Consider the following 18,312-nt stretch of genomic DNA (forward strand, 5'->3'; position numbering starts at 1 on the left):
TCTGGGTAAGCCCCTGCTGCATTTCTCTACTGACTTCTCTTCTAAAGGTAGGCAAGCAGGGCCAGCAGGGAAGAAGCTAGAAGACACGAGAAAGTGGAAGGGAGAACTGGGATGTAAAATGAAGGGAAAGGTCAATTAACAGACAAATGGAAGACAGAGGAAATCACAGAAGCCCAAAGTAAGCCAAATGTCACAGGCCCCCTCCCCCAATCCCTCCTCACTCCGTCACCCCTCAGCATCCCTTTCTTTGTCGAAGATTCCTATTTCCGAATGTCGATTGCAATTCTCCTGGTTCTCACTGCATTTGCTTGACCTCTTCCAGGTGATGCCTGCTACTTGCTGTCCTATGTGGCTGCTGTGGATATTGTAGAGCACAGAACTTGCCTTTTGTGTTCCTGAATGCTGTTCAGCGCATGGAGCAGAACTCTCCAAAAGTAGCACTATGATTGTCAGTCCAAGAGCTAAGATTTGAACGCATCACCTCTAAAATGCAAGTGTTACCAGTGTGAAGGCATTGAATGGTGAGATCTTTAGGAAGACGGTAGGACTTCAGGCTCGGGTTTTTTGTTGGTGAGGTTAAAGACTTTGGGAACGAGGCCTCAGGAAACCTTGGACTGAGTTGCTCTTCCTCTCTCTGCCACAGGAGGACAGGACACTCATTCTCTCTTCCCTTTCTGTGCTCTGGCACATGAAGACACAGAGGAAAAAAAGTTCATGCCAGAAACTGAACCTTGATCGTGGGCCGTTTGTATCCCAGGGTTATGGGAAATAGATGCCTATAAAAAAAAAAGCACTCAGTCTGTGGTATTTTGTTATAGCACCACAAACAAATTAAGATACAAATCTAGAGTAAATTTACCAAAGATAGACAAGGCCAATAGTAATTGAATATCATTGGTTCAGAAAGCATTAGGCTTTCAATTTTTAGGAATTGAAAAAAATAAGTATGTGGGGTCATTGATATTGTTCAGTAGGTGAAGTTACTTGCTGCCAAGGCAAATAGCTTGAGTTGCATTCCCAGCAACCCGCATATAGAGAACTGACTCTAATAAGTATTTATCTAACTTCTACCACGTGAGCACTATGGTTCATTCATGTGCATGCATGTGGGCACATGTGTGTACATGCACATACATATGTGCACATGCATACCCAAACACACACACACACACACACACACACACACACACACACTTTGTTAGAAAAAAAAAAGATGCATTAGTCTTCTCTGGGACAAAATCCCCGAGATAATCAGCTTAAAGGGGGAAAATTATTTTTTTTGTCTCATGGCTTCAGAAGTTGGTGGATGATTGGTCTGTTGCTTTTAAACAGTAAGTGAGATCACTTACAGTGTCAGTTCTCCTGACTGTGGCTAGAACATGACGAAAGGAAGAGATGGGGGTCCTACAGATCCATGATCTTGAGTGACCTAAGCCAAACCTCCTACTAGGCCCTACCTCCTAAAGGCTCTACCACTTTTTAGTAGTGCCACCAACTGGGTTAAGACTTTAGCACTTGGCGACAGCTCAGTTCCAAACCATGCCACAGTGACAGGGTAAGATCGCTTGGTCGGGAATGACACAGGCAAGTGTTTTGCAGCAAACTAGAGCCTCTAATGGACATAAATCTCCGGTGTGCTGGCTGGTTTTATGTCAAGAAGCTAGAGTCATCAGAGAAGAAGGAGCCTCAACTGAGAAAATGCGTCCATGAGATTCAACCAGAGAAAATGTTATTATTAGTTATTGATGGGAGGGCCCAACTCATTTTGGGTGGTGCCTCTCCTGGATTTGTGGTCTTGAGTTCTCAAATAAGGTTCAGCATGGGAAGCAAGTCAGTAAGCAGCACATCTCCAAGACATCTGCATCAGCTCCTGCCTCCATGTTCCTGCTGTGCTGGAGTTCCTCCCACCAGTGCTTTTGATGAGGAACCTTTATATTGAGCTTTGAGTGAAATAGACCCTTCCCTCCCCCGAGTTGCCTTTGGTCACGATGTGTTATCACAGCAATAGTAACCCAAACTAAGCTACTGGGCTTCAGTCAGTAAGCAGCAATACCAAAATTAGATGTGTTTTCCTGGAAACTAGATAAATTTCCTTGGACATGCCACAGTAAGGCCAATGAAGGCTTCCCCCAGCTCTTAGTCTCCAGTTTTGGATAGTGCGCTGGATGGCCTTGTGGACAGACTATAAAAGCACACAAGTTGCAGTAAGCTAGCCTTTCCCATTTTCAGGTCACGAGATCTACTCCAGTGCATCCCAGTGTCTTCTCAGGCTCTGGAAATGTGAAGGTTGTAGGCCCATGGAGGTGAGAACAGCTTTAATTGTTTTTATTTTATTTTATTTTTTATTTTATATGTATGTCTGTGTACCAGGTATGTGGCTGGTGGCCACAGAGGCCAGAAGAGGGCGTTAAAGCCCTTAGAGCTAGAGTTACAGATAAACATCTATCACAGCCTCCTTGTGGGTGCTGGAAATAGAACACAGTCCTCAGATACAGCAGAAAGTGCACCATTCCCTAGGGACTCAGCCTCCAGATGGACCTGGGCTCCTCCAGTTCAGAGGGTCTCCCCATGGGTTGCAACCACCGGAAAACACATATTTACAATGGTCTTAGCAACTCCCAACCATAATTTTATTTTCATTGCTACTTCATAACTGTAATTTTGCTACTGAGCAGCATCTCAGTTCCTAAGACCATCGGAAATATGTGTTTTCCAATGGTTGTGACCCACAGGTTGAAAACTGCTGCTCTGGCTCTTCTTGGTGACCCCTTCAGCCTTTTGTTCTAGCCTATCTCCAGTCCTTTGTGACGCCACCAACCCACAGAACCTTTCTATACTGGGGACCCAAAGCTGCCACACCACACTGGGACTCAGTAAGGTACCTTTATTCTCCTTCCTGTTCTCCATTCTGGACTCTCTAGACCCTTAGTCCTGCATGCTGGAGCTCCTCTTCCAAGCCCATCTGTATTCCTGGGGGATTGGCTTCTTGGTGCTTACCCAGGGTTGTCCAGTTCTTCCTGCTGCTCCTCTCAATCTTTCCTTCTAGCCCATCACCATTCTTTTGTGATCTGCAGAACATCTCTCTCCCAAGAACCCTACAGCCACCACACTTCATTGTGATTCAGGGACTCCCATAACTGCTACACTTGTCTAGGACCTAAATTGAGCAACAAAAAAAAATCAAAGAATAGAACACCCACCTAACTTGGATGAAGCAAGATATCTACACTAAGAAATACCTCCAACACCGTAACTTCAGATGCCTAGGTCCTAGTGCAAAATTACAAAAATAAACAACCCAAGACAATGCACCTCCTGTAGAAGCCACCAACTCTATTGTGTTAGGCCCCAAGGAAAGCAATTTAGCTGAAGCACAAGACAAGAACTTCAAAATAGCAATTATGAGTATGTTTAAAGATGAAAAGACAATGTGAATAAATGCCTTAATGAAGACAGGAAAATACAAACAGTTGAAGTGAAATAATGAAACCAATTCAAGACATGAACACAGAATTTAACAAAGAAATATAATCAAGGAAACCCAAACCGAAATAAAATGTGAACTGAAAAACTTCAGATGCATGTCTCACAGAGTCTGAAGGATGAGGAAGGCGAAATGGCTAGCTCAGACAAAGAAAATGCTAAATCAAAACAACCAACCAAACCAACAAAAAACACAAAACATCCAGGAAATCTGGCACACTATGAAGAGACAAAATCTACAGATAATAGCATTAGATGAAGGAGAAAAACTCAGGTCAGAAGGTATTTTTTTTAACAGATCATAGAAGGAAAGGTCTCCAATTCTTTGAAAGAAAGACATGCCTCTCAAGGTACAAGAAACATATGAACACCAAATAGACAGAAATAGAAAAGAAACCCCAAGAGCATATAATAGTCCAACACTAAATGATGTACAGAACAAAGAAAGGGATATTAAAAGCTGCAAGGGGAAAAATACCAAGTCACTTATAAAGACAGGCCCACTTATGAAAATCAATAACGCCTTGATGGATGTTCTACAAACTCTGAGAGGCCAGAGATGCCAGACCAAACTACTACTTCTAGCAAAATTATCCATCACAATTGGTAGAGAAAGAAAAAAAAAACATTTTCTAGTAAAAAATACTTAGGCAATTCCTTTCTACCAATCCAGCTCTACTGAAGGAACTAGAAGGAACACTTTACACTGGAGAGAAGGTTAACTACATCCAAGAGGACACAAGGAACAGATAATCCCAGGATAGTTAGTCAACAGAGGGAGAAAACAACCCCACACCATCACAACAAATAAAAGGAATTAATTCACACGGCTCATTAGTAACTCTCAGTATCAATGGCCTCATTTCCCAATAAAAAGACATAGAGTAAGAGAGTAGATGAGAAAACAGAATCCGTCTTTCTGCTGTATCCAAGAAACATAACCTATCACCAAGAACTGACATCACCTTAGATTAAAGGATGAAAAAAATATATTTCAAGCAGACAGACCCAAGAAGCAAGCAGGTATAGCTATTTCAGTGACTGATAAAACAGACATGAAAAAAACCTAATCAGAAGAGCTAAGGAGTGATACTCCATAAACACTAAGTTAAAAATAACTAAGAGATTGCTATAATTCCAAACATTTATGCACCAATACGATGGCAGACAAGAGTATCACTACTACAGCTAAAATCACATATTGACCCTCACACAGTGACAGTGGGTAATTGTGATACCCAACTCTCGACAATAGACAGATCATCTAGACAAAAACTAAAGAAACACTAGAGTTAAATAAGGTCGTAAACCAAGTGGATCTAACAGAATATAAAGTCCAAACACTAAAATATTTTCTTTCTTTTCAATGGCCCATGTAACTTCCCCCAAATCACCACATTTTAGGGCATAAAGTCAATCAACGGATGTAAAAAAAAAATCAATAATACCCTGCATCCTAGCTGACCACCATAGACTGAAGTTTAATATAAACAACGGAACCGGCCCAAAGTTTAAAAATTTATGGAAGTGCAAATCACTACTGAATGAAAATCGGGTTAAGACAGCAATAAATAAGGTAATGTAAAACTTTAAAGAAATGAATAAAAACAATAACACAAAATATTCAAACCTTTGGGACACAATTAAGACAATTCTAAGAAGCAATTTCATAACACTAACTGTCTACATTAAAAATGGAGAAATCTCATATTAGTAACTTAAAGACACACCTGAACACTCAAGAGAAACAAGAAGATACAATACCCCTAAAAGTAGATTGGACGAAAACAAAATGGTAACTATCGCAGGGACAGGGTAACCACTATAAATACACCTTATCTGCTTCCAGTTTCTTATTTAGTTGAAGGAGCTTATTAGGTTTTATATTTCTCCACTAAATCTTCAAGACTTTATTTTACAATCTTTTGCTAACTTTTAATTTTCCTTTTACATTCAAGGTTCTCAGTACAGGTTAGTTCAGTGACTAAGCCCCAGCTGTCCCTTTGGAACTTGTGACTCTTACTTGGGAACTATCTACAAACATGGGATGTCACAGTTAGAAGACATCTTTCATTCATGGGCTCTGTTTCCCATCTAATAAAGGAAAAACAAAAACTCCACTAGCAAACACACCCACCCACACTGCAAATCTGCCCTGCCTTTCCTGTTTTCACTCCTAGCCCCAATGAATAATTCTTTCCCATCAACTGGAAGAATTCCCTGCAAACAACTTAAGTCACTTTTTCTTCCAGAGGCACTCAACAATTAGTAGATTTTGGAAATTTTTCCTTTTTGTTATAACCAAAGGACACCTCACATCTATTATGAAATTTTGTGTGAAACAGTGTTCCTGTTTCACCACACACTCATCAGGAGAAACAGTTGGAAAGAAACAGCACAAGAAATATGCAGCCAGCAGGAGAGGTCAAGCATCACATATGGATCCCTGCCAAGGAGTGGTTTTCACTATGCCAAGGTGAACAAGTTCGGGCTCTGCAGTCTACCAAGGTCCCAGGTTCTAGAGACCGCCGTTGCTTTGCTCTCTTCCCCTTAGAATTTGAACGACTTCAATTCAGCAAATAAAACTTTAGCATCCTGCCTCACTCTAGTTTACCACTCCTTCACTTCAGACTGACATTCCATGCTCACCACGACTGAAAACTCATGTCGAGTTTACCAAGCGCATGCTACACCACCAGGACATGGCTCTGCTCTGCTTTGACTTTAATCTCCATTCACTGAGCACTGACTAGTCCCTTACTTTAGCTCTAGAAATAACATATCTCGTGTGTGTGTGTGTGTGTGTGTGTGTGTGTGTGTGTGTGTGTGTGTGTGTGTGTGATCTTGGCTAGCTTCTTGCCTGGCCCCTAAATGTTGGAGAGGCTCAGAACAGGTCTTATTCTCCTATTCACCCTCCATAAGAGACTTTATCAAGGATCCCAGACTTTATAAGACACTTGGACTGTCTTTCCTGAACTCTTGCCTCATATTTCCAGCCTTCTTCTTGATGTCTACACAAACCTCCACAATCATGCCAAACCTGACCGCATTTCAAATCATAGGCAGCTCACTCCCTATACCCAGGAACCACCTTCCTTCCTCCTTTCCCTCACTCCCTGTTTTTCTTCCATCAGAATCTTCTGCTGCTGTCCTTCTCTCTCTACCACCATCTCCCTTGGGCTAAGATGCTAACACAGATTTACAATCACCTCATTGGTTTCTCTCCCAATCATTATTTCACAACTTCTTCTCCTGACACTATGTAATGTGAAGTTACTACAGTACAGGTCATATTTCATGGCTGTCCTAGCTAGTTTTATGTCAACTTGACACAAGATAGAGTTATCTAAAAGGAGGGAACCACAATTGAGAAAATGCCTCCATAAGATCCAACTGAAAGACATTTTCTTAATTAGTGATTAATGGGGAGGCCTTGGCCCGTGGTGGGTGGAGCCATCCCTGGGCTGTTGGTCCTGGGTTCTATAAGAAAACAGGCTGAACAAGGCATGGGGAACAAGCCAGTAAACAATACCCATAGCCTCTGCATCAGATCTTTTCTCCAGGCTCCTGCCTTGTTTGAGTTCCTGTCGTGACTTTCTTTGATAATCAACAGTGATATGGAAGTGTAAGCCAAATAAACCCTTTCCTCCCCCAACTTGCTTTTTGGTCTTGGTGTTTCATTGCAGCAATAGAAACCCTAAATAAGACAATGCCCAATTGAAACCCACCATCATAGTAAGCGTGTCCTTGCTTTCATCTCCCTTCATTTGGACCCTGCCTACTCTTAATCTCTGTTCCTGATCATCCTTCCCCCATCCTTCAGCCACATGGCCTCTCTATCCATTGGTTCCCCTTCCTGCATGTTGCCCGCTGTAACAGCCTCTTATTCTACTTGATTTGCATGCTCTTGGCTCAGAGCAAACACCTTTCTCAGAGAAGTCTCCCTGGCCCTCCATAAAGAGGGGCCAAATCCCGTGTTTTCTCACACAGCCCCTCATTACAATCTGGAAAAGAATGTTGTTTGTGTATTTGGCTACTGATTTTCTGCTTCCACTCACTTGAATGGAGACTCCAGGGGTAAGAACATCCTTAACCTCATTCATCACCACCTCTTCTGCGTCCCCAGTGCCAGGCAGGGCTCTGGCTCATTCATGTTTACTGAACAAATGAACGCTCAGAGGAACATTATGTCTATAGATAGTTTGTAAATCACTTGCTGTCTGCCCACCTGTATACTGACTGTCTGTCTATACGTGCCTTCCTCCAGTCCCCCACCATAGTTAGTTAGGGTTGCTTATTAGCCTTTTTCGAGTTGTGAGAACAGGATCAGCTGTGAGCAGCTTGCCTCTAGCCACACAGCTGGTATGCGGGCTGAGCTGGCCTCCATCCCAGGTTTGCTTGGTTCTGCTGTACCCACTGTCACCAGCTGAGAATAGAGTAGAGCAACGGGGCTGCTTTAGTTTTTGTTCTCATTGTTTGACAGCAACTGATGACTGTAGACAAAGACACTCCACTGACTTCTGTATCCCTGGAGCACCTTCCAGATCATTTCAACCAGTTCCAAAGTTCCTGGGGCTGTCTCCAATAAAGACAGAGGCCAGTCCTTTCTTCCTAGCATGCTATCCCTTTCTGGGGAGCACCCACTAATGGAGAACAGATGGAGAGAATGTCTCAGGGTCCAACTGAAACTTGAAGGTCGGTGTTCTTTCGTTTTGAATGCTGTGCATCAAAGAGTCAAATGGTCCAATGCCTACCAGGTGGCAGGAAAGCAAGCCTTGTGGACAGGGGATTTTTCTTTTAGGTCAGTCTTACTCAGCTACATGAATGTATTTGAGTGCTGAAAGAATCAAAATGGGAGAGAATGGCCTTTGTCCCCTTCACACGAGTCACTGGGCAGATTGTGTGAGAGCTGCAAATGCAGACAGGCCTTGTTCTCAGTTCTAAACCAGTAGGCTTCTAAAAATGCATGGCAAGTGCAGAGCACAGAGAAGGCCCCAGAGAGAACATCTCCATCCAGACCCAGGCATGATGCTAGTCAGGTTTCTAGAATTCTGCCAATGCCTTTCTACTACCATAAGTCCCTTTCTATGGCCAAAGAGCTTCCTGGTCCAGTATCAGCACTTCTGGGAGACTGTCTTTTAGGTGCACATGTGCCTAGCTCCTTCTTCTAGTGTGTCTCTGAGGGCTGTCTGCCCTCCATGCTGCCCGAATAGGTGCAAAGCACACCATGGTATTCCACAGTATGCACCATTTGTTGGAAAAGTTTTGATAGGCTTTGGCTCAGTGTCATTTTCTAGTCTCCATAGAAAAAGGTTTATCATTATCTACAGCTTCCTTTTAGAAGAGGGATCCCTCTATAATTCTATTTCATCCAACCTATATTTAGGAATTAGTGTTTCCTTTGACTCTGAGAGTCTGTTGCACACAGTTGTATTTGTTGAACAACTGTGGCTGCGGTCAGAACTTTATCATTGTCTTAGCTTGCTTTCTGTTGCTGATTAGCATTGTGACCAAAGGCAACTTAGGGAGGAAAGGCTTTATTTCAGTTAACAGATGGCAACCCATCACGAAGTAAAGACAGAGTAGAACTCAGGCAGGAAGCTGGAGGCAGGAGCTGAAGCAGAGAACACTGGGGGATGGGGATTGCGTGCTGCCTACTGGCTTGCTCCTGTCAAGGGATGCTGCTTACCTAGACTCATGCTCAACTACGTTTCTTACAACCTGGGCCCATCTGCCCAGGGATGACACCACCAACAGAAGTATCCCTCCCACCTCAATTAGCACTCAGAAAATGACCCACAGACATACCCACAAGTCAATCTGATGGAGAGAATTCCTCACCTGAGGGTCCCTCTTCTGGGGTGTGCCACTACGAACAGTGTGTTGGCCAACTTTCCCTTGTTGTAGGAAAGAAAGACTCATGTTGGTCCATGGTCTTGGAGGATTCATTCCATGGTGATACTGACTCCAATGAAGACATGAAGAGACAGCATGTTACAAGGAGAATGTGCCTGTGTTGAAGTGTAGCTGCTTATCTCATCACAACCAGGAAGCATGGAAAGACGAGACCCATGTCTCAAAAATCCTTTTCAAAGTCATGACCTTAACCATCTAAGAATTCCTATAGGTTCCACCTTGTAGAGGTCCCACCACATCCCAATAGCTTCATGTGCCTGTGGGAGACATTCAAGACTGAGGATGCAGCCATGATGGCTGAATAAATACTGAAATACGTCCATTGAGGAGGAGTTTTTATAACTGGCCAGGGATCATCATGAAATGTTATCATGAATGGATCAATTCCAATGACATGAAATTAATAAAAATTGTCCTGTTTCTTTCCCAAATGACTTGTAGATCCATAAAAAGCAGCAGGCATTACAAAAGTGTCACTTAGTATAACAACATTTTCATTAAAGATTTTTTGACATGCTTGGTTAGGGGAATGATTTTTCAGGGTACATACTTGCTATGCAAGCATGAGGACTTGTGTTCAGGCCCCCAGAAGCCATGTAAAATCGAGAGCGAGGTGAGGCAGTATGTGCCTGTAACACCAGTTTGGGGGAGGGGGACATAAACAAATATGTCTTGTTGGCAGATCATCTACCCAAAATTGCAAACTCCAGGTTCACTGAGCGATTCTGCCTCAAACAATCAGGTGGAGATCAATGAAGGAAGATGCTTGAAGTTAACCCTGGATTCTGCATGTACACACACAGACAAGTATACAACCCTTCTACCCACCCCACATGCACACACATGAGAGAGACACACATGATTCTGTTGGGGTAGAAGGAGGCTGCAGCCAAATACACTTGTAGGTAGTAAAACTAGTAGAGGAAATTTGTCATAGTTTTTTGCATTTAAAATTTTATATTGTTAGGAAGGTTTATATTGTTAGGTCAGCAGGTAATGTCCTGGCCACACAAGCAAGAGGACAACAGTTTAGATCTTCAGAACCCACATAAAGGCCAAGCAGACATGGTGACTGCCTGCAGTTCCAGCACTCTGAAGGCAGAGCAGGGGACACTGGAGCAAGCTGGCTAGCTAGACTAGTCGAGTTGGAGAGCTGAGTTCAACTGAGAGGCTCTGTCTGCTTCAATAAATAAGGCAGAGTGAGCTTGAGGAGGACCCCCCCCATATCAACCTCAGCCTTTCCACCTTCATGTATGCCTACACATATGGGAACACACACACACACACACACACACACACACCGTACACAGGATCCATTACTTTTAAAGGAAGGAACGCGCCACAAAAGTCAAGTGATGCTTGTAGAACCATATGGAGATCTATCACTTACAAACTGTAACCTGCTGTTTGATTGGCTCATGAGGAAGACATCTTGACTTGAAGTAGGAAGTTTTGTGCTATCGTCCATTTGCCAAAGCTATAACAAAAACAGCCACTGCTGAACCACAGAAGAAGAATAAAGTGCCTCACTGTTCAGGCTGCCGAGAAAGAGCTAAGTGGAGCTAAAAGGGGTTTCTCAATCTGCAGCTGATGAGCCAGAGGCGAGTGTCTGAGGAACGTCTTGGAGCTATGTCCTCGCATCCCTTAGGTGGCTCAATAAGGGGCCTGCTCTCCAGCACCAGAAAGCAGTAAATCAACAAGACACCCCCTTGAGAGGCAGTAACTACACCTATGTGACTACGTGACCCAACCAGATAACTCTGAGCCTTAAAATAAGCTCAGTGTTCAAGATTAAACCTCTATTGTCTTTGTTTGAAAAACCCAAATGGAATCTGAGAGGGCAAGGGATGTTACTGGACCTTTCTCCTGCCCCACTGAGGGTATACTTTGGCATTTGAGGACACCTTTAATCAGAGTAGTTTTTGTCTCTCAAGAGCTTGTATCGCTATTGCACTGACATCCCAGTCAGGTACCTCATCTTGCAAGGAATCAGAACTGGTACTTTAATAAAATCACCAAGTGACACATAATAATGTCTGGAAAGTCAGTCTTCAGGGTGGAGCTCAGAGTTGACATAAGTGATGGGAGAGCAGTTTGGTGTTCACCCTGCTCCCCACGTTGGTGTTTCCTTCTCCCCAGCCCAGCCACGCAGCTTTAATTCTAGCTTGGCTTTCATATATTAAATATCATCCATGATATCTATGTCCTCCTTTCTCCTAAATACTACACATAGTTGCACAATCACTCATTCAGAGATTCCTTCTAGCTAAGAAGCTACCCTAACATTCAATTACCCTAGTAAGCCACTTCGATGACCTACATTTTCCTGTTGTAATTTAACAATAAATATTTTTGTGCCTAGTAATGCACGTAACTCAGAATTTTTTCTGAGAGAAAGTAATGTTTTCTCTTATTGGAAAATATACACTTTGGTTATGATAGTTTTGAAATATGAAAACAGATTTCTATATGTGATACAAGTATGTAGAACTATATACATATGTGTTTACATGTACATGTGTACATACACATGCACAATCTCTCTCTCTCTCTCTCTCTCTCTCTCTCTCTCTCTCTCTCTCTCTCTCTCTCAAGTAGCTATAGTTAAGTTCACGGAATGCTGCAGACTTCAGGATTCTGAATCTGATGCTGCCCAGAGTCACCTAGAGTGTAACCGCTGGGGACCCCAGGGGAAGGATGCTCAGAAGTTCTCTGAACTGTGCCTCTAACCAGCTGTGAGTCGGTAAAAATATGACAGAGAAAAGAAACAGATATCATAAAAAGCCCATCCCTCGAGGACAAGCCCCTTTTATTGTTTTATTAAATTTATCTCAAATCTTCTATGGATGGTTAAAAGTAATAGCACTTGAAGAACTAGATGCTGTGCTTCAAGGATCCTGAGCTGTACTGTGTGGTACGTGGCTGGGCCTGGATTGGCTGAAAGCCCCTGGTAAAGGATGAGAGCCTTGTGGGCTCGAGAGATCAGTGGATGGGTTGGCTGAGGTCTGAGCGCTGAGGACCAATCCCTAGGAAATGAACTTTGTTCACCCACTTCTGACTTTACTGCCCCACAGGCCTTTTCTTTTCTTCTTTTGGTTTTTACGAGACAGGGTTTCTCTGTATTGTTTTGGAGGCTGTCGGTCCAGCCTGGCCTCGAACTCACAGAGATCCGCCTGCCTCTGCCTCCCCAGTGCTGGGATTAAAGGCGTGCACCACCACGGCCCGGCCCCACAGGCCTTTTCTTCCCTCCCACTATTCATATCTCATTTCCCAGGAGGGAAAGTGACTGCTGCCATTTGTTCTCAGAAGGTGTACCTAGGTTAAAAACGGTCCTTTAGCTGAGTGCCCGATTTGACTTTTAGCGGAGTTCAGACAGGACACCATTGAAATGGCTGCTGTGATCACAGCTAACGAATGGGCTGACTTGTCTGGGGAAGCAAATAGCTATGGAGAACACTAGAAGTTCCCACAGTTCTACATTCTGTGTGCTCTCACCTAGCTACATTATCTCCGTGGCAACCAAGGAACTTTCTTAAAGCTCAGCTCAGATGCCGATGCCTGGACGCACCTACTTCCGCATGCCCGGGGCCCTTCTGCTCATCAAGATCTGACTTGCCGATGCTCTTCCCTTTACCTACCTGCCCAGAGACACTGCTCTCATGTGGGGCACCAGTAAGTCTCCTGCCTGTGTCTATGCAGTATCTTAGACCCTGTCATGCCCTGTTCAGGCTCAGGTCTGCTCACTAGGGATTTACTTGATCGAAGCTTCTGGAAACATTCTCATCTTTTTTTTTTAAAGTTATTTTCAGGTTTATTGAAAATATGGGTTGGGAGCTGGTGGCTCACGCCTTTAATCCCAGCACTCGGGAGGCAGAGGCGGGTGGATCTCTGTGAGTTTGAGGCCAGCCTGGTCTACAGAGCGATTTCCAGGACAACCTCCAAAATAATACAGAGAAACTCTGTCTCCAAAAAACAACAAAAAAGAAAAAAGAAAAAGAAAGAAAAGAAAATATGACAGAGCAGATTCAAACGGCTCCACGTGGTGTTTTGAAACTCATCCAAACTGTAGGCTGAGTGACCTGCAGGTTGGAGAGACTGCCTAAGTCCAGAAGCCTCAGCGTCTCCTTGATGTCAGGATCAACCTCAATGATCTCCTGGTCTAGGGCTGAGACCTCAGGAGCATAATTGTCTCTCCTCTGTAGGAGGAAGTCTATGTCGCCATTAAACATGTGACTTACTAGAGGCGCATACAGATGAGGTAATAAAAGGGCGGTTTACCACACCGCTAACCACACCCACTTTAGGCAGGACTAAAGACGTATACGGCTGGACGTAAAGACGTATACGTACGTAGGCGGAACTACGTCACTAGCCAAGCCCACTTTTGGGCATGGCTAGGGGCGTTACGGGGGGAAGGCATAAAAGACAGCGCACAGGAAGTCTCGCTCTCTTTTCCTGGAGTTCGGCTTCCGGTCCAGTCGCTAGCTGAGATCTGCTGGGCTTCTCGGGGTTTGGTATCGTGTGAGTAATTTTCTAAATTAAATACTTAGCTTCCCTTTCAGTAACTGTGTGTCGCGTATCGTTACAGCATCCGTAAAGCCAACAGTTTGGTGTCGGAGCGGGATTGGAATCGGGACCCAGAAAAAAACGGCTTCTCTCGGCCCGACCAGGCGCACGTGGACTCTCCTTTCGCTAAGTTCCTCACCACTTCGCTCGGCAAGGCAAGATTCCTGCCGCCAGGAACCAGCACCTTCTACCTGCCGGTAAGGTTAGGTATTCCAAGGTTTCTCTCACGGCCACGTGCTGTTTTACTGGCGGCCAGCTGACTCCGGCCACGTGCTCTCTCACTGGCAGCCTGTTGATTTCGGCCTGAATTACTCCATTGGTAACAAACGTAACTGCTTTATACAATGTCAACAGCTAACACTATGATGCAGGATGTTAAGAATTTTCTTGTTTTTTGTATGGATGGGATTTTAGAAAGGGTTGAGGACCTACCTGAAAGGTACTTCCTACCCACGATGGTGATTATTAGCTTCATAATCAATATAATTTTGTTAATGAAATGGCTCAAAAATAGGAATAAACTTATACAGGTCATACAGTCATCGCAGGATAGTTTTGAAATCTTAATACAAAGGATTCAGGAAATGCAAAATTCATTGCAGGAGAGTAAGAAAGGGTTGGTAGAAAATATTCAGGATATTAAAAATGATAATGTAGGTCTGACGAACAGGTTTAAAGAGACGGAACACAAAATTGAATTATTTTCAGGAAAAATGTGTTCCATAGATAGAATTGAAAAATTGGAACATAATGTGGAAACATTTAACGACAAACACGGTTCCATGTTTGATGATTTCACTAGCAAATTACAAAGACTGGAACATAAAATTGAAATGCTACCAGAAAAGAATTGTTCCATGTCTGAGAGCAATGGTAAACTAACTGATAGAATATCATTTGTTGAAGGCAGTTTACATGCTATTGAGGTACTTGCTAAGGATGAGAATATTAGAAATTTGGAATCACATGTAAATGATGAATGTAAGAAAATGAAAGATTCCATGACATCCTTAGAAAATCATTTGTCCCAAGAACTTCAAGAGCTCAGAGAAACAATGATGAATAGACTGCAGGATTTAGAAGACGCTCAATCTGATACTTCAGAATCAGAAATACAGGCAACAGGTCAGGACAGGAGTTTCCCAAAGCTTCTCAAATGCCGGAATGATTTCCCTAAGGTTGCTATGCGTTCCCCTATGGTTTTTCCAGTATCTGTATCAGAAAAACCAGCAACGAAAAAACAATCAAATGGTCCCATTGCTTATCACTGGGAGCCTATACAGATGAAGGATCTAAAAAATATTAAGGAGGCCATTGTCATGTATGGTCTTCATTCTCCCTTTGTCAGAGAGCTCCTAACCTCATGGGCTACTGTAAATAAAGTAACCCCAAAAGACTGGGCCCAATTAGCCTCTGCAGTACTCGAAAATTCTTGCCAAATTCAATGGAGAGCTTTGTGGAGGCAAGAAGCAAAAGCAATTGAGATTCAGGAATTGCAGAACGGTCATGAAGTACCCCAAGACAAGATTCTTGGGGAGGGTCCTTACGCTGACACGCAGGTCCAATCTGCATATGACGAGCACATGTTGTCTTTGTGCCGTACAGCTGCTTTAAATGCCTTGGATAAGGTTTGTGAAACAGGAGAGATAATGCAACCCTACACCAAGGTATTACAGGGCCCAAGGGAAAGGTTCACTGAATTTTTAGAGAGATTATCCAGAGCAGTAGAGGTACAGGTAGCGAACCCAGAATCCAGGCGTCTCCTTATAGAATCTTTGGCGTATGAGAACGCGAATCCTCAATGCAGGCAGGTGATTTGGCCATTAAAAATAAGATCAGCGCCTTTGGAGGAATGGGTCCTGCATACAGCGAACCTGGAATGTAAAAGTCAGGATACAGGAGCTTGGGTAGGTGAAGCTATTTCTACAGGTTTGAGGAGGCACCAGGATGCCAAATACCCTACCTGTGATGATATAGAGGCATGGGTAGGGAAGGCAATCTCAAAGAATTTAAATAGGCGTAAAGATGCAAAATGCTTTAACTGTGGTAGAATGGGACATCTTAGTAGGAACTGTAGACAACGCATTCCTAGAAATAATGCTTTTACCAGGAATGTATCAAACAGAAGGCCTAAGCCTCCTGGTCTATGCAGGAGGTGTGGGAAGGGGCGCCATTGGACTGATGAATGCTTTTCCACAATAGACAGACAAGGTAGATCTTTACAGCAGGGAAACGGGCTTCCGGGGCTCCATGGAGCCCCGAAGAGAAAGATTATCCGGTCATTCCCAGTGACAGTGGAGGACAGCCTCTCCCAGGACAATTAGAAGATCCACTGCCCATTGTAAATAATACGGCACTGGATAATACATTAGCTCCAGAGGATGAATCAATTACATCAGGAGGAGATACAAAACATATATATTGGCAAACTTCTATACAATATCATAGACCCAAACTTCCGGTTAAGGTAAATAATAGGGTGATTTACGGATTACTGGACACCGGAAGTGACGTCACTATCCTTAATCAGCAGTCCTGGCCACAAAACTGGGCTTTAAAAGAGGTTAATGTTCAATTCTTAGGGATTGGAACCCTATCTGAAGTTAAACAGAGCGTTAGATGGATTGACTTTATTGGGCCAGAAGGACAGAGAGGAAGGTTAAAGCCATACGTTGCAGATATTGCTATAAATCTCTGGGGTCGTGATCTACTCCAGCAATGGAATACGCAGATTAAAATTCCTCCTGTATCAGCTAGGAATTATAGACAAGCTCTTAGTGGTAGTAAGAATATAGTAAGACAGTACAGAAAACAGATGCCAAACGTACAGGCTGTGCAGAAGCAAGATGCTAGTGCCAAACCTACAGAGCAACCAAAAGCTCTACCATTAAAATGGCTGACAGATGAACCCGTCTGGGTGGGTCAATGGCCTATGACATCTGAGAAGTTAGAGGCTTTGGAGAAGTTAGTTCAGGAACAGCTAGATGCTGGACACATTGAGGAATCAACTAGTGCGTGGAATTCGCCTGTTTTTGTTGTCAAGAAGAAGTCTGGTAAGTGGAGAATGGTTACTGATCTTAGAGCCATCAACAAGGTAATTCAGCCTATGGGGTCTCTACAACCTGGGATGCCGTTACCTTCTCTAATTCCTAAGGATTGGCCAATTATAGTTATAGACTTAAAAGATTGTTTCTTCACCATACCGTTACAAGAAAACGACAGAGAAAAGTTCGCCTTCACAGTACCTACCTATAATAATTCCCGTCCGGTACAGAGATTCCAGTGGAAGGTACTACCTCAAGGTATGTTAAACAGTCCAACTTTGTGTCAATATTTTGTGAATAAACCTCTAGAAATAATTCGTAAAAAATTTCCACATTCGTTAATATATCATTATATGGATGACATATTATTGTCTGATTCAAATAAGGATACTTTGGAAAAGATGTTTGAGGCAGTAAAGGAAATTTTGCCTCGCTGGGGATTACAAATTGCTCCAGAAAAAATACAAAGAGGAGATTCTATTAACTATTTAGGTTATAAAATAGATGCTCAGAAAATTAGACCACAGAAAGTACAGATCAGAAGAGATCGTTACCGGACTCTTAATGATCTTCAAAAACTATTAGGAGAAATCTCTCAATTACAGACGATTATTGGTGTAGAAGGGCATGATTTAAAACACCTGAAAATGGCTTTAAAAGGAGATAAAGACCTAAACAGCCCACGAGTACTATCAGCTGAGGCTGAAAAAGAATTAGAATGGGTAGAAAAGAGAATATTAGAAGCACATGTGGACCGTGTGGATCCAAATCTGGACTGTATTCTGGTTATTTTACCATCTAGAGAATACCCCTCAGGAATATTAATGCAGAGGGATGACATCATTCTAGAATGGGTATTTCTGCCACATAAACAGAATAAAAAATTGAAAACCTATATAGAAAAGGTCTCAGATTTGATATTAAAAGGTAAATTAAGGCTTCGTCAACTGACTGGGAAAGATCCAGCTGAAATTATTGTACCTTTAACGAATGAGGAAATTTCCTCCTTATGGAAGGATAATGAGTACTGGCAAATAGCTTGCAGTGACTTTTTGGGAAGTATTAGTAATAACTATCCCAAAACAGAGAGAATCAAATTCATAAAGAAAACAATTTGGATTCTTCCACGTATCGTGAGACAAACACCTATTTCTGGAGTTCTTACCTTCTACACGGATGCAAACAAATCAGGTAAAGCAGGGTATAAATCAGGAAATATAAGTAAAGTAGTTCAAAGCCCTTACAACTCCGTACAAAAGGCAGAGTTATATGCCATTCTCATGGTACTTAAAGACTTTACAGA

The sequence above is a fragment of the Mesocricetus auratus genome, unplaced genomic scaffold (assembly GCF_017639785.1).
Source record: "Mesocricetus auratus isolate SY011 unplaced genomic scaffold, BCM_Maur_2.0 Super-Scaffold_100021, whole genome shotgun sequence".
In the NCBI taxonomy this organism is placed as follows: domain Eukaryota; kingdom Metazoa; phylum Chordata; class Mammalia; order Rodentia; family Cricetidae; genus Mesocricetus; species Mesocricetus auratus.